This window comes from Panthera leo, chromosome B3, assembly GCF_018350215.1.
Source record: "Panthera leo isolate Ple1 chromosome B3, P.leo_Ple1_pat1.1, whole genome shotgun sequence".
NCBI lineage: Eukaryota > Metazoa > Chordata > Mammalia > Carnivora > Felidae > Panthera > Panthera leo.
Window position 1 is genome coordinate 40,660,368 of NC_056684.1, and position 26,356 is coordinate 40,686,723.

Genomic DNA, 26,356 nt, shown 5'->3' on the forward strand with positions numbered 1-26,356 from the left:
GAGCTTTGTGCATCAATGGATACTATTAAGAATGTAGAAAGATGAACTACAAAGTGGGAAAAAAAAACTTGCAAGTCCTAAGTCTTGCAAGTCTGCTAAGGGATTAATAATGTAGAATATTTATACCTAAAACTCAACAACAACAAAAAACAGTCCATTTCAAAAATGCGCATAGAACTTGAATAGGCATTTCTCCAAAGAAGATATACAAATAAACAGATGAAAAGATACTCAACATTGTTAGTCTTTAGGGAAATGCAAATCAAAACTATAACGAGATACAATTTTTATCCGTTAGTATGACTGTTATATTAAAAAAAAATAACAGGTGTTGAGGATGTGGAGAATTGGAAACCTATATTGCTGGTGGGAATATAGAATCATACAGCTGCTGTGGAAAATAGTTTGGTGATTTCTTGAAAGTTAAATCCAGGACTATCATATTTATGACCTAGCAGTTCCACTCCTAGATACATATCTAAAACAACTGAAATCAGCAAACAGGTATTTGTACATTAATGTTCATAACAGTGTTATTCATTGTAGCCCAAAGGTGGAAGGACACCAAGCATCTGTTGACGGATAAATGAATATACAAAATGTGGTATATACATAAAATGAAATATTAAAATTCAGCCTTTGGGAGGAAGAAAATTCGGACACCTGCTTCAGCATAGTTGAACCTCGAAAACATTGTGGTTAGTGAAATAAGTCAGACAAAAAAGGACAAATACTGTATGATTCCACTTACATGAGGTATCTAAAATAGGCAAATTCATAGAGACAGAAGGTAAAATAGAGGTTACTAGGGGCTGAGGGGAGGGAGAAAGAGGAAGTTACCGTTCAGTGTGTTCGAAGTTTGTTTTAAGGATAATGAAAAAGTTTGGGATATAGATAGTAATGATGGCAACACAACATTGTAAATGTACTTGATGCCAATGAATTGTATATTTACAAAATGGTGAATACCATTTTATGTATATTTTACCACAGTAAAAACCAGACAAACAAAAATGTTAGTATATGATTGGAAAAAAAACTTACCAGAAGTCTTCTTTGGTGGTGAGGTTTCCTTTTCACTTTTTGTATAGTAATTTTCTGTGATTTCTGATTATTTTTTCTTAATTTTTTAATGTTTGTTTATTTTTAAGAGAGACAGAGTGTGTGTGTGTGTGCAAGCAGAGGAGGGGCAGAGAGAAAGGGAAACAGAGAATCCGAAGCAGACTTCATGCTGTCAGCGCAAAGCCTGACGTGAGGCTCGACCTATGAACCATGAGATCATGACCTGATCCAATGTCAGACGCTCAACCAAGCCACCTAGGCGCCTCTGATTATTTTTTTCTAATAGCGGTGTGTGTCTATAATTAGAACAAAGCAAATACATAACAGGTACAGTATATATGTGAAAATTTTGTCCAGAAAATCCAGATTGTAAGAATTGTTGATAATCTCCCAATTACAGCTTTTGACTTACTTGATTAGATGATTTTCTTTTTTAATTTTTTAATGTTTATTTAGTTTTTGAGGGAGTGGGAGAGCGCAAGCAGGGGAGGGCCAGAGAGAAAGGGAGACAGAGGATCCAAAGTGGGCTCTGTGCTGACAGAGGGCTCAAACCGACCAACTGTGAGATCATGACCTGAGCCGAAGGCAGATGCTTAACTGACTGAGTCACCCAGGTACCCTGATTAGATGATCTTTCCTTAGGACTGGAGTCAGTTAAACACTTTCAATGATGTGTGAATAAAACTTTTTAGTTTTTTTTAAGGAGGGAGAGGGGCGCCTGGGTGGCTCAGTCGGTTGAGTGTCTGACTTCGGCTCAGGTCATGATCTCTCGGTCTGTGAGTTCGAGCCCCGTGTCAGGCTCTGTGCTGACAACTCAGAGCTTGGAGCTGCTTCGGATTCTGTGTGTCCCTCTCTCTCTGCCCCTTCCCCGCTCATGCTGTCTCTGTCTCTCAAAAATGAATAAATGTTAAAAATTTTTTTTTTAAATAAATAAATAAAGAGGGAGAGAGTGAGTGGGGGAGAGGAGCAGAGGGAGAGAGAGAAAAACAATCTTAAGCAGTCTTCATGCTCAGCACGGAGCCCAACGTTGGGCTTAATCCGATGACCCTCTGATCATGACCTGAGCTGAAGCTGAGTCGGACACTCAACCAACTGAGCCAATCTTTTATTTTCATCCTGAAAAAAATTTTCAATGTCTGAATTAAGGCATATGTACTACATGCAATATGTTATGATCAGCTATTCAGTAGAATTTTGTATAGAAATAGCTTTTTAAGCCCAAGATTTTGTAGCTTTAAACTTCTTTAAACACTTTTTTCACACCCTCAGAATGAAGAGGATAGTCGTGGTCTTTCAGTTTCTGCAGTATTTGTCCTATTTATTAGCCATTCTTTAGTTGTCTTTCATCAACTAAACCTGAAAAGAAAATTTTAATGTCTTCTTTTGTTTGTTATCTTGTGTACTATTAAAGATGTTTATGGCTGCCTAGTTTAAGATACAGTACTAATAAGGAAAATATCATGACTTGCATCACAGTTGAACAAATCTTTTTGTTCAAGTACAGACTGTATCTTATTCTTTTTGTTCTAAGTACAGACTGTAACACATATCTCACCCAGCTTCTCCATGCTCTTTGACACTGACCATAAGGAGGACTGGAGCAGTCTTTCTTAAAACCTGAATAAAAACTACTCAAAATATAATTTGTTTTGAAAGAGCTTTTGTAAAGGAAGAACTGAAGGTTAGCTCTTGCCCTAAAAAACATAGAAGATAAAGTAGCATTTATATGAATAATACTTATTAATAATTTTGCCTACTTTAAACTATGTAAATAACAAGAAGTTTTAAGTTATAATTATGGTGACATATAAGCATGTTTTTTTAATTGAAATGTGATTGACATACAATATCTTACTAATTTTAGATATACATTATAGTGATTTGATATTTTATACCTTATACATTTTATACATTATGAAATTATAGTTACCACTTATACAAAGTTACTGTAATATTATTGACTATATTCCCTATACAGTACATTTTGAGCACTATTCTTGATTTAATATGGAGGTAATTGAGGGATATAATTTTAAAAAATTTTTTTAAATCCAAATTAGTTAACATATATAGTGTAAGAATGATTTCAGAAGTAGAATTTAGTGATTCATCACTTAAATATAACACCCAGTGCTCATCCCAACAAGTGCCCTCCTTAATGCCCATCACCCATTTAGTCCATCCCCCTCACCCTGTATCCTTCCAGCAACCCTCAGTTTTGTTCTGTATATTCAACAGTCTCTTATGGTTTGCCTTCCTCTGTTTTCATCTTATTTTTGCTTCCCTTCCCGTGTTCATCTGTTTTTTTCCCTAAATTCCACGAGTGAAATCATATGATATTTATCTTTCTCTGACTGACTTATTTCGCTTAACATAATACACACTAGTTCCATCCATGTTGTTGCATAGGACAAGATTTCATTCTTTTTGATCACTGAGTAACATTCCATTGTAATGGATACATCTTTATCCATTCGTCAGTTGATGGACATTTGGGCTCTTTTCATACTTTGACTATTGTGCATAGTGCCGCTATAAATATTGGGGTGCATGTGCCCCTTCAAATCAGCTTTTTTGTATCCTTTGGATAAATATCTAGTGGTGCAATTGTTGGGTCATAGGGTAGTTCTATTTTTAGTTTTTTGAGGAACCTCTATGCCATTTTCCGAAGTGGCTGTATGAGTGAGGGACATAATTTTAACTAAGCATGCAACAATCAGAAAAGGATTTTTAGAAGACTTTCAAAGGGCACCTGGGGGGCTCTGTTAGTTAAGCATCCAACTCTTTTTTTTTTTTAATTTCCTTTTTAAGTTTATTTATTTTGCTGCCAGCACAGAGCCCGATGTGGGGGTTGAACACAAAGCTGTGAGATCATGACCTGAGCTGAAACCAAGAGTCAGACACCCAACCAACTGAGCCACCCAGGCGCCCCAAGTGTCCAGTTCTTGATTTCAATTCAGGTCATGATCTCACAGTTAATAAGTTCGAGACCCGCATTGGGCTCTGCACTAACAGCATGGAGCCTGCTGTGAATTCTCTCTCTTTCCCTCTTGGTCTGCCCTTCCCCTGCTGGCACATGCGTGCTCTCTTTCTCAAAATAAGTAAATAAACAACAACAAAAAGACTTTCAAAAGTCTTCTCAATGCAGCATAGATCACAAATTCAAACTAGCCCTGGAACTTTGCTTTTTCACTAGCCATTTTCTGTTGGGAAATTAATTATCAAACTAATTTTCATTTTGTTTTTCTATATTATGGGGATGACCTGTTCTGTGATGGGAGAAAGGAGTAAAAGAAGAGAATTAGCTCATTGATTCATTTATTGTTTTAGCTGTTTCGATACCTGGGGTGTATACATTATAAAGCTTTTAGTGCTCTTATAGTATCTTTTAATATATTTCTTTCAAAGCTCTTATAACACAGATTTTTAAAAATTCAATTCATTAGAATAAAAAAATGTTTAGAATGCCTGGATTTAGGCAACAGGATTAACTCCTGTTTAATTGAAGATTACAGAGAATTTTTAAACTTTCTAAAACTTGTTTTATTTTGAACATTTATCATGCATAAGGTACTGAGGGGCATGATTAGGAAGAAAAGGGGTTTTGCTTGTAAGAGGCTTATAGTATTTTGGGAATACTAGATTTGTATGTGATGATTTTTTTTATGATTTAAAAATATACTACTGATATCCCTGTTATTGTAGGGAATAAAATGGGCTCTTTCTCTGATGATAGAACCTGTGAATGTTATAAATCTTTTACTCTGTAACACTTCTGAGCATATTCAATGATGTATGATTGAGTGCATGGTGAATTTATACTAATAACAGTAGACTTCCTGGCCTCAAATAAGAGAAAAGACAGAGTCTGTAGAGTGTGGGTTATGGGTTTTGTGTATACTGTGGTTTTGTTTTTTATAATGTTTTTGTAATCAGAATGAGTGAAATAGAGGGTTAGGATTTAATTAATTGAGAGTACCTGTTAGGTAAATTTCAGTTAATTAAAAACAATCATTCAGTTAAATATTTACTCTGCTGTGGTTTGGGCATAGTGCTTGACACTGTAGGTACTTAAGACAGCAGTCCTTAGTTCCCTAGAATTCCACAGTCCAGTTTAGTAAGCAGAAAGGTTAAAAATAGCTACAATTAATATAGTGATAAATGGACATATGATTAAGGGTAGTGTTACCCATTCATGAATCATAAATTTATTGATAAACTCTTTTGTCTTAAACCCAATATTGGCACTGGAATTACAGTGAGAACAAGATTTGCTCCTACATTGAAGAAGCTTACAGGCAGGTTTTTGTTTGTTTGTTTGTTTGTTTGTTTGCTTGTTTGAGAGGGAGAGAGCATGGGGGGGGGCAGGGGCAGAGGGGAGAGAGAGAATCTTAAGCAGGCTCCGCGGTCAGCATGGAGCCTGATGAGTGGCTTGGTGCCATGACACTGCGATCATGACCTCAGCCAAAATCAAGAGTGGGACGCTCAACCACCTGAGCTATCCAGGTATCTACAGGCAGTTTTTTAATGTTTTATAATTTTTTTTTTTTTTTTTAAGAGAGAGAGAATGACCAGGAGAGGGAGAGAGACAATGCCAGCAGGCTCCACGCTGTCAGCACAGAGCCCAACACAGGGCTTGATCTCATGAACTGTGAGATCATGACCCGAGCCAAAATCAAGAGTCAGAGGCTTAACTGGCTGAGCTACCCAAGTAACCCCACATAAATATTTCTATTAAAAAATATGGGGCACCTGGGTGGCTCAGTCGGTTGGGCATCTGACTTTGGCTCAGGTCATGATCTCACAGTCTGCGTGTTCAAGCCCCGCTTCGGGCTCTGTGCTGACAGCTCAGAGTCTGGAGCCTGTTTTAGATTCTGTGTCTCCCTCTCTCTCTGACCCTTCCCCATTCATGCTCTGTCTCTCTCTGTCTCAAAGATAAATAAAACGTTAAAAAAAATTTAAAAGAATATTAAATTCAGGAGCTTTGTTAGTATCACTGCCTTAGTTTTAAATTGAAAGTGCCTCTTTCTAGCTCCTTGAATGAGATACTCTTAGAAAATGGTACATACTTTTGTATTTTACCCCTGAGATGTACATGCTAAGATTTCTTTATTTCCTTCTTCCCAGGTAGTTTTAGCTTATGTTTAGCTGAGTGTATAATCTCTGAAAATAAAGATGAATTCCCTAGTCCTTAATGGTTGTTTGTTTGTTTTTTTTTTTTTTTTTTTAGTTTTTACTTATTTTGAGAGAGAAAGAGAGAGAATGAGCAGGGGAGGGGCAGAGAGAGAGGAGAGAGAGAATCCAAAGCAGGCTCCACACTGTCAGCACAGACCCCAATGTAGGGCTTTGTCTCAAAACCATGAGATCATGACCTAAGCCAAAATCAAGAGTTGGATGCTTAACCGGCTGAGCCACCCAAGTGCCCCTTAAAAATAAAATCTTAAAGGGGCGCCTGGGTGGTGCAGTCGGTTAAGCATCCAACTTCAGCCAGGTCACAATCTCGCGGTCCGTGAGTTTGAGCCCCGCGTCAGGCTCTGGGCTGATGGCTCGGAGCCTGGAGCCTGTTTCCGATTCTGTGTCTCCCTCTCTCTCTGCCCCTCCCCCGTTCATGCTCTGTCTCTCTCTGTCCCAAAAATAAATAAAAAACGTTGAAAAAAATAAATAAAAAAAATAAAATCTTAAAAAAATAATAATAAATAAAACTTTTAAAGTAGTCACGAATCTAATTCCTTCTTTCTGTCTTTTTTTTTTTTTTTAATGTTTATTTTTGAGAGAGGCAGAGTGTGAGTTGGGGGGGTGGGAAGGGGCAGAGAGACAGAGACAGCATCTGAAGCAGGCTCCAGGCTCCGCACTGTCAGCAGCATAGAGCCCAACACAGGGCTCAAACCCACGGACTGTGAGATCATGACCTGAGCTGAAGTCAGACACTTAACCGACTGAGCCACCCAGCCACCCCGAATCTAATTCTTTCTAATTTTAATTAATATTTCATAGAAATGGTTAGTCTTTTATGATTCTAGTACTATAGAGTTTTTCTTGGTATGAAGTAATCCATTGTAATATGAGTATTATGTAGTACTAACAGCTGTCAGGATATGTGAATTGTTTCTTAATGTTTGTTTATTTTTGAGAGAGACAGTGCAAGTGGGGGAGGCGCAGAGAGAGGGAGACACAGAATCCATAGCAGGCTTCAGGCTCTGAGCAGTCAGCACAGAGCCCGATGCTGGGCTTGAGCCCATGGGCTGCGAGATCATGAGCTGAAGTCGGCTGCCCAACCTACTGAGCCATTCAGGCACCCCAAGATATGTGAATTGTCTCTTAGTCTTAAATTCCTCACTTCAACTGCTGCTAATTTCTGGGATTCAATTTCCTTTACTGAAAATAATGATACGTGAAGTTTAAAGCTGATCATATACGTATATTTGTAGGATTCAAACAGAAGCTCGCAGTGCTGCTTCTGAGTGGGGTAATGTCACTATTGCCATATCCCAGTGGAGGTAAAATATCATTGAAGACCACTTGAATGTTGTTCAACATTCATATTCCATTTTCCTTAAAATAAATACTTTATTTTATTATAATTTAGTAGTAAAGAATGATTACAGGGATGGGCGCTTGGGTGGTTCAGGTGGTTAAGCATCTGACTCTCGGTTTCAGCTCAGATCATGATCTCATAGTTTTGTGGGTTCAAGCCCTGCATCGGGCTCTGTGCTGACAGTGCAGAGCCTGCTTGGGATTTCTCTCTCCCTTTCTCTCTGCTCCTCCCCCACTCATGCTATCTATGTCTCTCTCAAAATAAATAAATAAACTTTAAAATATTAAAAAAAAAAAAAAAAAAACGAATGATTACAGGGAGGGGCGCCTTGGTGGCTCAGTCGGTTGAGTGTCCAACTTCGGCTCAGGTCATGATCTCAAAGTTTGTGGATTCGAGCCCCGTGTCAGGCTCTGTGCTGACAGCTCAGAGCCTGGAGCCTGCTTCAGATTCTGTGTCTCCCTCTCCCTCTGCCCTTAACCCACTCACATTCTGTCTCTGTCTCTCTCAAAAATAAATAAACATTAAAAAAAATTTTTTTTTTTTTTTTAAGAATGATTACGGGGAAAAGTGGCCATGGTTCCAGATATCACAGAAATTGAAATGACCAAAAGAATTCTGTATTAAATTTTGTATTAATCAACTTCTAATGGTTAAGATACTTTTATGTGTTCAGAATTTACCTAACGTGTTATGAAGCATTGGACTCCATAGTAATAAATTTTACCTTACATGTTCAACATCATCTTCTTGACAAAACTTGAATATACTTATACATGAAGATGTACTCATATTTCCTAAAAGAATACATTTCCTTGTGATAATCTCTGTGTTTGTTGTGCTAGTCAGAGATGAATCTTAACCATTAAGAAGTTGGATGGGGTTCATTTAAACCTCTAGCTACAGGAGTATGCTATCATAGGGCACCCATATGATTCTCTTCCTGTAGGTTTTAGTTATCAGTATAGTGTTCATAAAGGACTCTTGAGTCAGGCTCCCAAGTATGCTGGCTCCATTGCTTCCCAGTTTTGTGAATCTTAGGCACACCTTACTTGGTTTCCTCCTGCATGAAATGAGGATGATAGTAAAACTTTTACTATCTTCTAGGGTTGTAGAAGGATTTAATGAATTAATATATTTAAGGCACTTAAAAAGTGCCTGGCACAAAAGGGCCCAATAAATTTTAGATGTTATAGTTGTCACTGTTCTACAGTCTGACAGATGTGAACTATCTCAGGTTTTCATTATGTCTTATAAAGTATATGCAGAGATTAATAAAATCTACTGAGAAAGTGGTTTTATATTAAGAATACTAGAAGGAAACTACTCCTTTTGTACTACCGTGTAAGCTATAAAATGACAGAATAAGCAGATGATGGCCTTTTGAAGGAAAGAGGGGGATAAATATAACTTTAAACATTCTAATCAGATGGGTGAAATTGCTTTTATGTTTAGCCAATGATTTACAAATAATTATTTGACACTGGACAAAAGTTAAATAAAAATTGATTAATATTTGTATTAATATTACAGCAGATTTTCAACAGCAGCTCTTCAAGTTACCAATAAAAACAGTGGAAAATGGAGACTCATTCATGACAAAAGCAAGTGGAAGATAATAGTGTAGTGCCTTTCATACTGCTATGATTAAAGTGCAGCCCTGTCTTAAACTTCAGGGTAACTGAGTTTTAAAACTTAGCTTGCGGGGTGCCTAGGTGGCTTAGTTGGTTAAGCGTCCAACTTCAGCTCAGGTCATGATCTCACGGTTTGCGAATTCTAGCCCCATTTTGGGCTCTATGCTGACAGCTCAGAGCCTGGAGCCTGCTTCAGATTTTGTGTCTCCCTCTCTATCTGTCCTTCCCCTGTTCGGGCTCTGTTTCTCTCTCTCTCTCTCTCTCTCTCTCTCTCTCTCTCTCTCTCTCAAAAATAAATAAACATTAAAACAGTTTTTTAATTAAAAAAAAAAAACACATCGGGGCGCCTGGATGGCGCAGTCGGTTAAGCGTCCGACTTCAGCCAGGTCACGATCTCGTGGTCCGTGAGTTCGAGCCCCGCGTCAGGCTCTGGGCTGATGGCTCGGAGCCTGGAGCCTGTTTCCGATTCTGTGTCTCCCTCTCTCTCTGCCCCTCCCCCGTTCATGCTCTGTCTCTCTCTGTCCCAAAAATAAATAAAAAACGTTGAAAAAAAAAATTAAAAAAAAAAAATAATAAAAAAAAAAAAACACAACAACTTAGTTTGCAGGTACCAAGTGAGAGCATAGTATGTACCTGAGATGAAAACAGCTTAGCTGTTGGCACCTTTGGGAGAAAGAACCAGATTTTTTTGTAGCTAGTTTATGCATAAAACTGAGAAAGAGAAAGCTGAATGTGGGAACATTCCTGTTATAAGCCTTTATTATGCTCCATGAGGTGAGAAAAACATGTTATAGAATAAGGATTTCAGAAAGTGAAAGACAGTTACTATTTAGGGTAATTGTTAAGTCTTTGACTAGATGCTTTAAAAAAAATTTTTTTTTTTAAATTTTTAGAGAGAGAGCATGAGCAGAGGAGAGGGACAGAGGGAGAGAGAGAAAATCAAGCAGAGTGCAAGGCTGGATCTCACAACCTGGGATCATGACTTGAGCCGATACGAGAGTCGAACACTTAACAGACTCAGCCACACAGGGGCCCCAGACCAGATGCTTTTAAATGAAATTTGTGATGTCTGTGGCCATAACCTAGCTCAGTATCAGAAACAGCTCGTGGGCTTATAATTTTGTATGATATAACATAGCCTTTTTCCTTTATAAACCTTCTGTCATATAAATGCTTGCGTTATCTGACGTGGAATAAACTTTTGTTTTGAATGCTGCTCATTTCCTTTGAATTCTACCTTAAATTGTTCTCAATTGGATTTGAAATTTAGAAATGAGAATATTCCTTGAATAAGAAAAACATTTATATAGTTAATAGTACTAGTCATGATATTCTGAACTTCTTGGTAGAAAACATCATTATTTCAGACTTCTGCTTTTCATGAGGAGACTTGGGGGGGGGGGTGGAGTGAACAGGTACTTTTTAGTTTAAACATGATACTATTTTTGTAGGTTCCCATCCTTGTTTTTGTCAATGGAGATTATTTATGCTAAAGACTTTAAAAGCTGTATTTCACTTGAACAACTTTAGATCAGAGGTTGTAAACAGATGTCTTGGACATTATTTAAAATCTAAAATAATTAATTGCCAGCATATAAAAATGAGATTTTATTGAAATTTCAGTGACTAACAACTCCTGTAAAATCAGTGCTGGTAACATTGGCTCTGTATTCTTACATGGTAGAAGTCAGCAGGAGCTGAGAGATATCTGTGCTTTAGATGGGATATCCACTATTCACTTTACCACCACATACCTTTGAAGTGATCATGACTAATCATATTGATATCTGGTCCTTCTCAGCATTATAATTTCTGCATCAGTGAGTTTTGTTTTGTTTTTTAATTTTTTAAATTTTATTTCAGGGGTGCCTGGGTGTCTCAGTTGGTTAAGCGTGTAACTTCGGCTCAGGTCATGATCTCATGGCTCCTGAGTTTGAGCCCCACGTGGGGCTCTATGCTGACAGCTCAGAGCCTGGACCTGCTTCAGATTCTGCGTCCCTCTCTCGCTCTGCCCCTCCCCTGTTCTGCCTCTCCCCCTCTCATGCCCTCTCTATCTCAAGAATAAAGAAACATTAAAACACACACACACACACACACACACACACACACACACAAATGAGATCCCATGGAGAAATTCTGCTACAAAAAGGGGGCATAAATATCATGTTCAGGTGATGAAGAACATAGTGTGGGAAATAGAAGAAATTTTAATTCATTCAAGGGAGACGGAGACTTAGGCTGGCTTCCTAGTTAAAAAAAAATTGTGGACATATTTAAAAATCACTACACGGTTTTGTGTTTTTTTAATAGTTTCAGGAGGATAGTTGTGAACCAGTAAACTTTTGATTCATTGGGGCTCAATGGGTGAGTGAGTGCAGGCAGGGTCCTTTGGTAAGTGTGGCAGATGGGAGAGAGCTCAGGTTTTGGACTCCTGGCTGGGTTTGACTGTGTGACGTAGTCAGTGACTATAACCTCTCTGAGCTTCAAGTTCCTCATCTATGGCAAGGAATAATTGGCTTTTACCACAGCAGTAAGTCCAGGTTCATTTCACTGAATAGGTCACATAGCACTCAGGGTTAATCATTTTGAAAATGTAAATGTCCTTTATAAATCTAAATCCCTTTATGTATAAATGTCACTCCATGGCTTTAAATGCTTAAATGGTTTCTTGCAGTATCAATGATCTATAAAAATCCTGAATGATGGACTCCTGCCGTATCTTCACCTTGAGAACTGTAATCCCCAGCTTTGTTGGTCTTCTTCCACCACGTCTGTTTTTATAGGCTGTTTCTCTGTCTGGAGACTCTGTTCGTAGCTCTTGATAAGACTGGCTTCTTCTCATCCTTAAGGACAGTGTTGAATTGTGGCTTCTACTAAAGGTCTTAATCCCCTTCTGTCTAAAACTCTCCCTTTTGACTTCCTCATAAACTTTATTTCAGCAGGTCTTTTTTTCTTTGTAGCATGGCCCAAATTTGTATTTCTTTCATTCCTGTTATTGTGATGCCACCTCTAAACTGTAAGCTTTATGAGAACAAGAACTACATATATGTTGACTTCACCATTTTATCCCTGGTGACTATTCTACTTTCAGGCACATAGGAGACACTCATTAAATGTTTGTTGATTGAATTAAGAACTCCACTTTGAATAGATATAAGTGCTTGTACTTTTCCTTGTCAACAGCTGAAAATTATGCAGACTCCTTTAGTTAATTGCTGTTAATTCCTTAAAGCTCTTTTATGTGGATACAATATTTTAAAGAGTGTATATCTTCTTTTAAGACTTCAGTTTTTAGAGAAATTTTAGGTTCACAGTAAAATAGGAAGGTAGAGAGATTTATCCCTCATACACCTCTCCCCTCAACACACATACATAGCACTGCCATTGTCAACATCCCCCACCACAGTGATAAATTTGTTATAATTGATGAACGTACCTTGACAAATCATAATTACTCAAAGCCTGTAGTTTACATTAGGGTTCACTCTTGGTGTTGTACGTTCTGTGGTTTGGACAAATGTATAATGACATATATCCACCATTATAGTATCATACGGAATAGTTTCACTGCCTTAACGAATCCCCTGCTAGAGGAGTACATACGAGGTACACGTTACATGGAATTGAGGGGTCAGGAAAAGTTTTCCAGAGAAAGGGACATTTAAGGTAAAGGCTAAAGAGGAGCCTAAGTTAACTTAAGGGATCCAGGCTGAGCGTCTTTGGGAAGGAATGAAGTAAGTTTGGTGTTAATGTAAGGAAAGAATTGAAGCTGGGGAGGTAAGCAAGTGCCATATCAGGAAGGACTTTAAGCCACTTAAAAGATCGTACCTTTTTTCTGAGGTCATTGGAAAGCCATTGAAAGCCTTTGAGCTGGAGGATAACGTGACCAGACTTGCATTTTAGAAAGTTTCCTCACGCTACAGTGGTGAACCAATTACTATGGAGAGGTAAGATTTGAGAGGAGAAACCTGGAGCAAGGAGATCAGTTTAGAGATTCTGTTCCATCCCTCTGGGAGGCTGGTTTCTTTGCCAGGCTATATTAATCAAGATGGAGAAAGCTTATGGATGTGAATGTTATTTAAGAGCTAAAATTGACAGTTCTTTTGTCTCTTGTTTAATTCACAGGGTAGATGGTTAGTAGTATTGTGCTTTGAGATAAGATCCCAAGAAAATAAAGTAGGTTTGAAATTTTCTTAGGGAGGATGGAGGTGTTGGGAGAAATGGAAGCCAAGAGATGAATTCACTTGGTGGTGTTCAGTTTGAAGTGTCTGAATTTTTTTCATTTAGGTAGAAAACTTGTGTATGCCCCTGACTATATAAATCTTAACCTCAGGAGAAGGGTGATATAGCTGGAAGTGTAAATTAGGATGCATCAGTGTGTAAATGAATGTATGATATTGGTGCTTAGAATAATGTAGCAGTGCCTGGGAATGATGTCTTTTACATAATAAATGCTTAACAAATTTGTGATGCGTGAATGCATGTCTAGGAGCCAGGAAGTGGTCTTGAATGAGAAGAGAGACTTGGGCCAGTATTCAGAAGAAACGAAACAATTTAGGGACAGGCTGAGTAAGAAGGAGCAGACACAGAGATAGGAGGAAAGTCAGAAGAGAATGATAGCATGAACTCAAAGGGGAAATAATTTTTTTTCTTAGACTATTTAAATGTTTATTTATTTTGAGAGAGAGACAGAACATGCATGTGCGCACATGAGTAGGGAAGGGGCAGAGAGAGGGGGTACGAAGGATCTAAAAGGGGCTCTGCACTGACAGCAGCAAGCCCAATGTGGGGCTCAAACGCAAGAACTGTGAGATCTTGACCTGAACCAAAGTCGATGCTCAACTGAATGATCCACCCAGGTGCCCCAAGAATTTTTTAAGAAAGAGCAAAAGGCCACCAGTGTTAGGAGATCAAAAAGATAAGGACTGAAAAGTGTTCTTCAGATTTAACCTTAAGGTTGTGGTTTACCTGGAGAAGAGAAAAGTAATGATCGTTTGGGGGGAATGAGATTAAAAATCCTATTGTGCAGTTTTCTGTAATGAGATGGAAACAGTGAGTGAGGACAGCTCTTCAGTTTGGTTGTGTAGGGCCTATGGGAGAGGGAATGGTAGCTGGACAGGAGGTAATGACCATGGGATGAGTGTTGTGTCTTGTATTTTTAATGGGAAGGTTTTGAACCTTTGACCTTTGAAACCTTTGTTTGGTGCTCATTTGTAGGAAATCAGGAGAGAGGAAGAAGATAAAGTTATAAGTGAGAGAGATGATACAGTGTATAAACATTATACAGTTTATAAATGATTTGCCTTGGGTGCGAGGACCACCTATTCTAGATGAGACAGGAAGAAGGTAATGTAAAGATAGGTGGCTTTGCAGACATGTTTTGCTCGTTTATGTTAGAAAATCAAGGGAATTATTTTAACTTTTTAAAATTTATTTAAGGAATCTCTGTACCCTGCATGGGGCTGAAACTCACAGTCTCGAGATCAAGAGTCACATGCTGTTCTGACTAAGCCAACCAGACACCCATTATGATTTTTTTTAATAACTAAAATAGTATATGCCTATTTAAAATTACAGTTGACTTTTGATTTTGGCTCAGGTCACGATCCCAGAGTTGTGGAATCAAGCCCTGAGTTGGGCTCTACACTGAGCATGGAGCCTGCTTTAGGTGCTTTCTCTCTCTCTCTCTCTCTGCCCCTCTGTCCTGCTTGCACGTACTCTCTCTCTCTCAAAAAAAAAAAAAAAAAAAAGAATCAATAAAAAATAAAATAAAATTATAGTTGACCTTTGAATAATGTGGAAGTTAGGGGTGCCAGCCCTCCAGTACAGTTGAGAATCTGCCTGTAACTTTTGACTGCCCCAAAACATATCTACTAATAGTCTGCTGTTTACCACAAGCCTTACCAATAACATAAACAATTGACACAGATTTTGTGTGTTGTATGTATTATGTACTGTATTCTTTTTTTTTTTAATTTTTTTTTTAACATTTATTCATTTTTGGAGACAGAGAGACAGAGCATGAGCGGGGAAGGGGCAGAGAGAGAGGGAGACACAGAATCTGAAGCAGGCTCCAGGCTCTGAGCTGTCAGCACAGAGTCCAACGCGGGGCTCAAACTCACAAACTGTGAGATCATGACCTGAGCCGAAGTCGGACGATCAACCGACTGAGCCACCCAGGCGCTCCTGTACTATTCTTAAAGTAAGCTAGAGAAAAAAATATTGAAATCATGAGGAAGAGAAAATACATTTACAACATTGTACTATATTTATTGAAAAAAAAGTCCTTGTATAAGTAGACCCATGCAGTTTGAACCCTGTTGTTCAAGGATTGACTGTATTATTATTAACTGAAGTCCATAGTTTACATTAGAATCCAGTCATTGTGTTACTTATTTTATGGGTTTTCTAACAGATAATATGTATCTACCATTACAGTATTCTTAGAATAGTTTCACTTCTCTAAAAATCCCCTCTACCTTTTCATCCTTTTCTCCCTTTGTCCCCTGAAGCCCTAGCAACCACTGATCTTTTTACTGTGTCCATAATTTTTCCTTTTCCAGAATGTCAAATAGTTGGAATCATATATATAGTATTTTCAGATTAGTTTCCTTCACTGAGCAATATTCTTTTAAGTTTCCTCTATTTCTTTTCATGGCTTGATACCTTATTTATTTTTATCATTGAATAATATTCCTTTACATGGCCATATCATAATTTATCCATTTACCTATTGAAAGACATCCTGATTGCTTCCAATTTTTGGTGATTTCACATATAAACATTTACTATGTTTACTGCTCTAAACATTATGTGAAGGTTTTTGTATGGACTTAAGTTGTCTGTTCTTTTGAATAAGTACCAAGGATTGTTGGATCATATATTAAGAATATGTTTGGGGCGCCTGGGTGGCTCAGTCGGTTGAGTGCCGACTTCGGCTCAGGTCACGATCTCGCGGTCCGTGAGTTCGAGCCCCACCTCGGGCCCCTGTGCTGACAGCTCAGAGCCTGGAGCCTGTTTCAGATTCTGTGTCTCCCTCTCTCTGACCCTCCCCCATTCATGCTCTGTCTCTCTCTGTCTCAAAAATTAAATAAACGTTAAAAAAAAAAAAAGAATATGTTTAATTTTGTAAGAGACTGCCAAACTGTCTTCCAATGCGGTTGTACCATTTTGCATTCCAAGCAGCAGTGAATGAGAGTTCCTGTTGCTCCACATCCTCACCGGCATTTGGCATTGTCAGTGTTTTGGGTTTTCATCATTGTAATAGTATAGTGGTACCTCATTTGAATTTGCAGTTCCCTAATGGCATATGATGTTGAGCATCTTTTCATATGCTTAATTGTGACCTGTATATCTTTGTGAGGTGTCTGTTCAGATCATGTGCCCATTTTTTTTTTTTTTTAAGTTTACTTTTGAGAGGGTAGGAGGGGCAGAGAGTCAGAGACAGAAGATACTAAGCAGGCTCTGTGCTGAGAGTGGAGAGCCCAATGTGGGGCTTCATCTCATGAACTGTGAGATCGTGATCTGAGCTAAAATCAGATGCTTAACTGACGAAGCCACCCAGGCATCCCTCCTTTGCCCATTTTTAAAGCAGGTTTGTTTTCTTGTTTAGTTTCAAGTTTTTTGTGTCTTTTGGATAACAGTCTTTTCTCAGATATTTGTTTTGTGAATATTTCTCCCAGTCTGTAGCTTGTCTTTTCATTCTTTTGACAGTGACTTTTGCAGAGCAGAAGTTTTTAATTTTAATTAAATCGAACTTACCAATTTTTTCTTTCATGGATTGCAGTTTGGTGATGTGTATGAGAAATCATTGCCAAACCCTAAGGTCACTTAGGTTTTATCTATAATATCTTCTAATAGTTTTATAGTTTTGTGTTTTACATTTAGATCTATGATTCATTTAGAGTTAATTTTTGTGATAGGTATGAGGTCTGTGTCTAGATTCACTTTTTTTGCATGTAGTGGCCATTTTTTCCGGCACCATTTTTAGAAGAGACAATCCTCTGCTGAATTGCCTTTGCTCCTTTATCAAAGATCAGTTTGATTACATTTGTGTGGGTCTATTTCTGGGCTTTTTGCTCTGTTCCATTGATCGGTTTGTCTATTCTTTTGCCTATACCGCACTGTCTTGATTACTGTAGCTTTGTAGTGAGTCTTGAAGTTGAGTAGTGTTGGTTGTCTTTCTTCTTCTCTTTGAAATATGTGTTAGCTATTTTGGGTCTTTTGCCTTTTCATACAGACTTTAGAGTTACTTTGTCAGTACTCAAAAGATAACTGGCTAAGAATATATTTTTTTTAATAGTAAAAGTTTTTTCTAAATGGGGAGATGTGGGGAAAATGTAAGGTACAGAAGCACTGAAAATGTTCAAATGGGCTTGGGCTTCATTCCAGTCTAAGGTAATGACATAGGAAGCTCCTGAACTTGCTTCCTCCCATGGACACATCAAATCTATAGCTACACACAGAAGAATTCCCTCTGAAAGGAATTCAGAAACTAGTTGAACAACTCCAATACATTGAGTGAATGAGGAAAAAATCCCACATCGAAATGGATAGGAAAGACTGAGACACATTCTTTCTATAAACCCCACCCCTGGCACAGCAACATACAAATTAGGAGGGAACTCACAACTCCCAGCTTCTCCCTGAGGAGTAAGGGTTTGCAGTCAAAATCTAGTGCCTCAAAATTTAAGGCTTCTGTCTGACAAATGGGATCCCAACACACGTAGCTCTGAAAGCCAGTGGAGCTTGTGTCCATAGGACCCAAAGACTGTAGCAAACAAACAGTGCCTAAGAGCCCGCTGAGGAATCTGCTATGGCTATCCACACTATGGCTCAGTGCAGAGGCAAAAGACAGAAATGCCCATCTCCTGGTCTTTACCTGAAAGAGGACTGTTTGTTTACTTGAAAAGCTGCTGCCTGAGAGTCATGCTTCTGATTTAACACACATCTAGGGACAGACCACAATCCTCCATGCAGACCTGGGAGGCTGGCAGGTGCCACTTCTACATTCTCCCTCCGACCCACTCCCTGTTACCAGTGTCTTCTTAGGATGAGTTTCTGTAATCATCTGGTGCCCTGGCCTTTGTGACTACTGCCTGGGGGTGTGCACCCCTTGATTTCCTGAGTCTGGTGGCCAGCAGGACTTGTGTTTGTGAGTCCCACAAGACTATAACAGTTTTTAGCTGACTATCGCCCCCAGGAATGAGTGGATAGGAAGTGTACTGAAAATCCCAGCTCTCAGTCTCCCTGAAAGAGACCTACTTTCATACTTTAAAAGCTGTTACTTGAAGGTCCGGCTTCTAGTTAGGTCCAGCTTCTAGTTAGCCTTCATCGAAATGCTGACTAAGAGCTTCTCCTTTGAGACACAGACAGGTCTTGGCACATCCTCAACTACTGAGAACCATTAAGAACAAACAAGGTGGCTTGGACAATCACAAAGATTTCAGAAAAAACTAAGAGCTAGGGCCTGGCTGAGTAATGAGGTTCATCTCCTGCAGGAGACTACTCTGTCAAGATTGGGAGGGGTAGGTGTTTATCCATTACACAGAAACCAGTGAAGTCAAGGAAAATGAAGAAACAGGAGTATTTTATGAACAAAAGAACAAGATAACACTTGAGAAACCGATAAGTGATTTACCTGATAAAGATTTCAAAATAATGGTCATAAAGATGGTCACTGAAGTCAGAAATCCTTTGGAATTGAAGGAGTGATAGTTTCTAGACAAGCAGAAATTGAAGGATTGATTGAAGGAGTTCAGGGCACCTGGGTGGCTCAGCCATTCAGTGTCTGACTCATGAGTTCAGCTCAGGTCATGAGCTGAGGGTCATGGGATCAAGCCTCACATCAGGCACCATGCTGAGCTTGGAGCCCTCTTAGAGTTCTCTCTTTTCATCTTTTCTGCCCCAACCCACCCCCCCCCCCGAAAATAAATAAATAAACTAACAGGAAGCCATATGAATGTATAAATCTCATTGGTAAAGGTAAATATATAGTTAAATCCAGAATACTGTAATGTTGTAATGGTATAGGTAAATCACATATATCTAGTGTGAAGGTTAAAAGAGAAAAGTAGCTGGGTGTCTGGGTGGCTCAGTCATTTAAGCATCAGGCTCTTGATTTCGGCTTGGGTTATGATTTCATAGTCTGTGAGTTTGAGCCCTGCATCAGGCTCTGTGCTGACCGTGTGGAACCTGTTAGGAATTCTCTCTCTCCCTTTCTCTCTGCCCCTCCCCCACTTATGCACACGTTCTCTCTTTCTCAAAATAAATTTAAAAAACTGAACATTTAAAAGAAATCACTTACATTTAAAGAAAAAGAAATGTAGTAAAAATAACAAGCTACAATAATTTCTTTCTTTAATGTTTATTTTAAATAATAAGTTATTGTAGCCTCAAGCTACAGTAATTTCTTAATGGATACACAAGGTAAAAAGATGTAAATTGTGGAATCAAAAACATGGAAGGGGGGTGCCTGGGTGGTTGGGTTGGTTATACATCTGACTCTTGATTTCAGCTCAGGTCATGATCTCACAGTTTGTGAATTCAAGCCCTGCCTTGGGCTCTGCGCTGTTGGGTCTGCTTGGGATTCTCTCTCTCCTCTTTGCCTGTGCTCTCTCTTGCGTTCTCTCTCTCTCTCTCTCTCTCTCTCTCTCTCTCTCAAAATAAATAAACTTAAAAAAATAAAAGGGGGGTGAGTAGAAATATAAAGCTTTAGTGTACATTTTACGTTATCAGCTTAAAATAGACTATTATATAGAATATATAAGTCTCATTGCAACTATAAAGCTGAAACCTATAATAGATACTTGAAAGAGGAAGTAAAAGGAATCTAAGCATACACTAAAGAAAATCGTCAAGTCACAAAGGAAGAGACAAAGAATAAGAAAGGAACAAAGGAAAAAAACCAAAAACCAAAAAACAAAAGAAAGGAACAAAGGAATTGCAAAACAGCCAGATAACAGTTAACAAAATGATAATAGTAAGTCCATATATATCAATAATGACTTTAAATATAAACGGACTAAACTCCCCAATCAAAAGACATGTAGTGGGTTAATGGATAAAAAGATAAGACCCAATTATATGCTGCCTATAGGAGATACATCTGGTTTAAGGACACACACAAATGGAAAGTGAAGAGATGTTAAAAGATAATCCCTACGAATGGAAAACAAAAGAAAGCAGTGGTAGCTATACTTATGGTCAGACAAAACAGACATTAAGACAAATACTGTAATAAGAGATGAGGTCATTATGTAATGGTAATGTTCAGTCCAACAAGATGATAGAACTTTTGTAAATATTTATGCACCCAACATCGGAGCTCTTGAATATGTATCAATATTAATAGACCTGAAAGGAGAAATAGGAACACAATAATAGTGTGGGACTTCAGTACCCCACTTGCAATAATGGATGGATCATCCAGACAGATATTCAGTAAGTAAACATTGGACTTGAAGTATATACTAGACCAGATAGACTTAATAGATTTACACAACATTCCGTTCAACAGCAGCAGGATATGCTTCTTCTCAACCACACACAGAATATTCTCTAGGATAATATGTTAGGTCACAGAACAAATTTTAATGAGCTTAAGAAGACTGAAAGCATATCGAGCATCTTTGCAGACCACAATGGCATGAAACTAGATATCAATTACAAGGAAAAATAGAAAATTCAGAAATATGTGGAGATTAAACAACATGCTCCTGAAAAATCAATGAGTCAAAGAAGAAATCAGCGTAGTACTGGAAGACCTAGCCAGAGCAATTAGTCAAGGAAAAGAAATCAAAAGGCATCTAAATTGGAAAGGAAGAAGTAAAATTGTCACTGTTTGCAGTTGACCTGATACTATGTATAGAAAACCCTAAAGTCTCTATGAAAAAAACTTTAGAACTAATCAACAAATAGTTGCAGGATACAAAATGAATGTACAAAAATCCACATCTCTCTGCAGTAATGAACTGTCAGAAAGAGGAATTTTTAGGGGTGCCTGGGTGGCACAATCAGTTAAGCGTCTGACTCTTGATTTCAGTTCAGGTCATGATCTCATGGTTCATGAGATGGAGCCCTGTATCAGGCTCAGAGCTGAGCACAGAGCCTGCTTGGGATTCTCTCTCTCCCTTTCTGTGTTCCCCTCCTCTGCTGTCTCTCTTGCTCTCAAAGTAAGTAAGTAAGTAAGTAAGTAAGTAAGTAAATAAATAAGAGGGGTTTTTAAAAGTCCCATTTATAACTGTATGAAAAAGAATAAAATACCTGGTAATAAATTTAATCAGGAAGGTGAAACTGAAAACTGTGAGACATTTAAAGAAAGAAATTGAAGAAGACACAAATAAATGGAAAGATATTCCATTCTCATGGATTGGAAGAATTAATATTGTTAAAATGTGCATACTACCCAAAGTGATCTACAGATTCAATGCAATCTGTATCAAAATTCCAATGGCAGTTTTCACAGAAATAGAAAAAGTAATCTTAAAAATTTGTATAGAACCATGAAAGACCCCAAATAGTCTCAACAATCTTGACAAAGAACAAAACCGGAAACATCATACTTTTGGATTCCAAACTGTAATACAGAGTTATAGTAATCAATATGGTATTGGGCTAAAAACAGACACATAGATCAGCAGAACAGAATAGAGATCCCTGAAATAAGCCCATGCATATATGGTCAACTAATTTGTAAGAAAGGAGCCAAGAATATACAATAGAGAAATGATAGTTTCTTCAGTAAATGGTGATAGAAAAACTGGACCCCTGTCTTACATCACAGAAAACAACTCAAAATTGATGATAGTCTTGAATGTAAGACCTGAAACTGCAAAACTCCTAGAAGAAAACATAGGGGTAAGCATCTTCACATTGGTCCTGACAATAATTTTTTTTTTTTATTAGTTGACAGACTAAGCAAAGGCAACGAAAAGCAAAAATAAACAAGTGGGACTACCTCAAACTAAAAAGCTTCTGCACAGTAAAGGGAGCCATCAATAAAAGGAAAAGGTAACCTACTGAATGGAGAAAATATTTGCAAATCATATATCTGATAAGTGGTCAATATCTAAAATATATTAAAAAATCAAACAAGTCAGTCAAAAAAATCTGATTAAAAATGGGCAGAGGAACTGAAAAGACATTTTTCCAAAGAAAACATACAGGTGGCCAACAGGTATATGGAAAGATGCTCAATATTATTAATCCCAGGGAAATGCAAATCAAAACCACAATGAAGTAACACTTCACACCTGTTAAAATGACTGTCGTCAAAATGATAAATAAAAAGTTGGTAAGGATGTGGAGAAAAGGGAACCCTTGTGCACTGTTGGTGGAAATGTAAATTGGTACACCTGCTGTAGGAAACAGTAAGAAAGTTCCTCAAGAAATTAAGAGATAACTTTACCCCCATGTTCGTTGCAGCATTATGTGCAATAGCCAAGACATAGAAACAGGCTAAGTGCCCATCAACAGATAAGTGAACAAACAAGGTGAAGTGTATGTGTGTAATACACACATACACACATATGCACACACACGATACTATTAAGCCATAAAAATAAATACTGCCATTCATGGCAATGTGAATGGACCTTGAGGGCATTATCCTAAGTGAAATAAGACAGAGTAAAACAAATACTGTATGATCTCACATGTATGGAATGTAAAAAACCTGAACTCAGAACAGCAGATTGGTGTTGCCTGAGGCAGGGGGCAGGAGGTAGGAGTGGGTGTGGGAAGGGTTGTGAAGGTGGTTAAAAGGTATAGTGGTCCCCCACCTTATCTGCAAGGGATAAGTTCCAGGACCCCCAGTAGATGCCTGAAATCATGGATAGTACTGTACCCTATATATGCTGTATTTTTTCCTATACATACATACCTCCGATAAAGTTTATCAGTTAGGCACAGTAAGAGATTAGCAACAATAGCTGACAGTAATAGAGGTTACGTGAATATCATTCCTCCTGCCAGTCTTACTGTACTGTGTTCACTCTTTTTATTCTTGTGATGATGTGAGATGATCAGGTGCTTACATGATGAGATGAAGTGAATGACATAGGCATTATGATGTAGCCTTAGGCTTCTATTGACCTTCTGATGATATGGCAGAAGGAAGATTATCCCCGCCTAGATGGAAGTTGACTGTAGGTAACTGAAACTATGGTTAAGGGGGACACCGGGAGACTCCTGTACAAACTTCCAATGATAAGATAAATAAGTTTTGGGAATGTAATGTACTGCATGGTGACTATAGTTAACACTGTATTTTATATTTGAGATTGCTAAGAGGGTGATCTTAAAACTGAAAAAATAGGGGCACCTGAGTGTCTCAGTCAGTTAAACGTCTAGCTTCAGCTCAGGTCATGATCTCACGGTTCATGGGTTTGAGCCCCATGTTGGGCTCTGTGCTGACAGCTCAGAGCCTGGAGCCTGCTTCGGATTTTGTGTCTCCCTCTCTCTCTGCCCCTCCCCTGCTCACGCTCTGTCTCTCTCTCTCTCTCTCTCTCTCTCTCAAAACTAAATAAACATTAAAATAAATTAAAAAACTGAAAAAATAATCATTAGGTGAAAATAGACGGAGCAGTGAGGGATAGGGTGGTAAGAATGAGAAACATTTGGGAGACATTAATAATTGGAATTTGTGGAAAAGAGAAACAGTAATACTATTAGGATCTGTAAACACTGTTCTTCCCTTTAATAATAGCACTCCAATAATGTGGCTAAAAAGTAAATCAATTTTGGTCATTTGTTAGGTTAATTAAAGTGATGTTCTTACTGTGTGTTTTTTTTTTTAAGCTAAAATGACTTATAAGACTTTGATTTGTCCTTAAATTGTCTTTTAATTTTTTTTGTTGTTGTGTAAGTTTTGACATTCTTTTGGCACACACACACATACAAGCACATGCACATATACAGATAGCATTTTTACTGAGTAGTTAGTCAATACCTTCTTTAGGTGTGATGCTGCTCTTGAAATTTATTCTGTGTTCTAAATGTGAGGAGCTTACAGTGAGAATTTTGATACCGTTGCATGCGCTCTTGGCCACGTGATACAAAGGGAATTTTGCTCTGGGCTCTGAGAAGAATTTTCATCCTTACCAAGAAAAAGATACATGACAAGAAAGTCTTTTGCTTTGCACTTTCTTTTCTGTTTTGGTTACTGGTGTGAGAAGTGATATCTGAAGCTGAAACTTGTGACTGAGAGGCCACAAGCCTTAGCACCAAAGCTAGTACGTGGTAGATGAAAGAACAGCAGAAGGGTTTGGTCACTTCAGAGACTCTTTAAGTAAACATACAGTTACCATACGATCCAGCAGTCCTTCACCTCCAAGCAATTTCATTCTAAATTATCTCAGAAAAGAGAGATTGAGATGCCTGTCTCTTGTCTTGACTATCAACAAAGACCATGTGTGTTTGGCTTTAAAATTTAAGTATGTTACAAGCCTCATTTTGACAGTGCCAATATATGAGAATCTGAAATAACAACTAGTAATTCAGTGATTTATTTTCTCTTAACAGTCACAGCTGTAATTCTTTAAACATTGTCTTGTGGTTTTATAGTATGGTTCTAGTTTTTTAGACTTCATGCAGCTTCTCAAAATACTGTTACATAAATCAGTAAATTCACTTTAGGCATTTGATTCATGAAAGAAGACCATACCTATCTCTTCCACAAAGCATCTGTTACTGCCTTACAAGAGAGTGACTTTGAGCCAGATGAACTCTTGGTTTGGGATGATTTCTTTTGTATGTTGGCACAGGACGGTTGTTGCTAGAAACGTAAGTTTCTCTCATTTCAGTGTGATAGAATGCTTTAAGATATCTTCTAGAGAAATCTGTGAAGGAAAACTTTTCACTGACCACAGCTGAGGATAGCCATATTCTTCAACTCTTATCATAAACCAGCAGATTTGGCCTCAGTTCCCTACCTACAATTTGATGAATTGGATTTTTTGATTTTACTATTAGCAATAATTCTTTGATCTACTAGAGAGCTCTTAAAATTTCCCAGTCAGGGGCGCCTGGGTGGCGCAGTCGGTTAAGCGTCCGACTTCAGCCAGGTCACGATCTCGCGGTCCATGAGTTCGAGCTCCGCGTCAGGCTCTGGGCTGATGGCTCGGAGCCTGGAGCCTGTTTCCGATTCTGTGTCTCCCTCTCTCTCTGCCCCTCCCCCGTTCATGCTGTGTCTCTCTCTGTCCCAAAAATAAATTAAAAAAAAAATTTCCCAGTCAGGAAAGCCGTGTGTATAAATCTGTTTGTATTCACTAAATGAGGCTTAATTGGTGGGGTGATGCCTTCTGGGAAGGGTTAAACCAGTTCCTGAAATGAATTACAACTTTTGATTACAAAGAATACATGGAATGTTAAAGTTTTTTGTTTTTTTTTTTAAGTTTATTTATTTATTTTGAGAGAAAACACAAATCGGGGAGGGTCAGAGAGAGAGAGGGAGAGAATCCCAGGTAGGCTCTGCACTGTCAGCCCAGAGCCTGTGCGGACTCAGACTCAGGAAACCGTGAGATCATGACCTCAGCTGAAACCAAGAGTCCGGCCCTTAACCAACTGAGCCCCCCAGGTACCCCTGGAGTGTTATACTTTAAAAAATACCTTTCCTCTTAAATTAGGCATGCTTAAATTCAGAGAAACTATAAGAATTAAGCTTCCAAAGGAACTTGCTGGTATGACTCTAAAAATTTGTCATAACATTTACATGTCTAATAAATAAATTGCAAGTGATTGCTAAGTGGTTTATTTACCAGAAAAAGAAACATCTGCTTATTACGTGTATATAATTTCTCTTCCCCCTTTTTTATTTACATACAGTTGACATACAGTAAATACTACATTTATTTCAGGTGTATGACGTGGCAGTTTAGCAATTATATACATTATGAAATGCTCACCACAATAAGTGTAGTTACCATCTGTCACCATATAAACTTACTACAATATTAGTGTCTACATTCCTTATATTGCACTTTTTATCCTTGTGACTTACTTACCCTATAACTGGAATTTTGTACCTCTTAATCTCCTTCCCCTATTTTGCTAATCCCCCTCCCCTGTGGTAACCACCAGTTTGTTCTCTGGTGGTTTATGAGTCTTTTTTTGTTGTTCATTTGTTCAT

At 38.2% G+C, this 26,356-nt stretch overlaps 1 protein-coding gene across 24 annotated transcripts in view; it reads left to right on the top strand.

Annotated features, from left to right (window-relative positions):
* Positions 1 to 26,356, top strand: part of CSNK1G1 (casein kinase 1 gamma 1) — a 175,370-nt gene that overhangs the window by 37,083 nt on the left and 111,931 nt on the right. For 2 of the 24 annotated variants that reach the window (XM_042941738.1, XM_042941736.1), the window contains exon 2: positions 22,135 to 22,239. The exons of 20 other annotated variants lie outside the window; for them this stretch is intronic. The gene's annotated coding sequence lies outside the window, so the exon portion shown is untranslated. Of the gene's footprint in view, positions 1 to 22,134; positions 22,240 to 22,874; positions 23,380 to 26,356 lie in introns of those variants that run through there. 2 more of the 24 variants (XM_042941739.1, XM_042941737.1) reach the window with 2 other exon arrangements.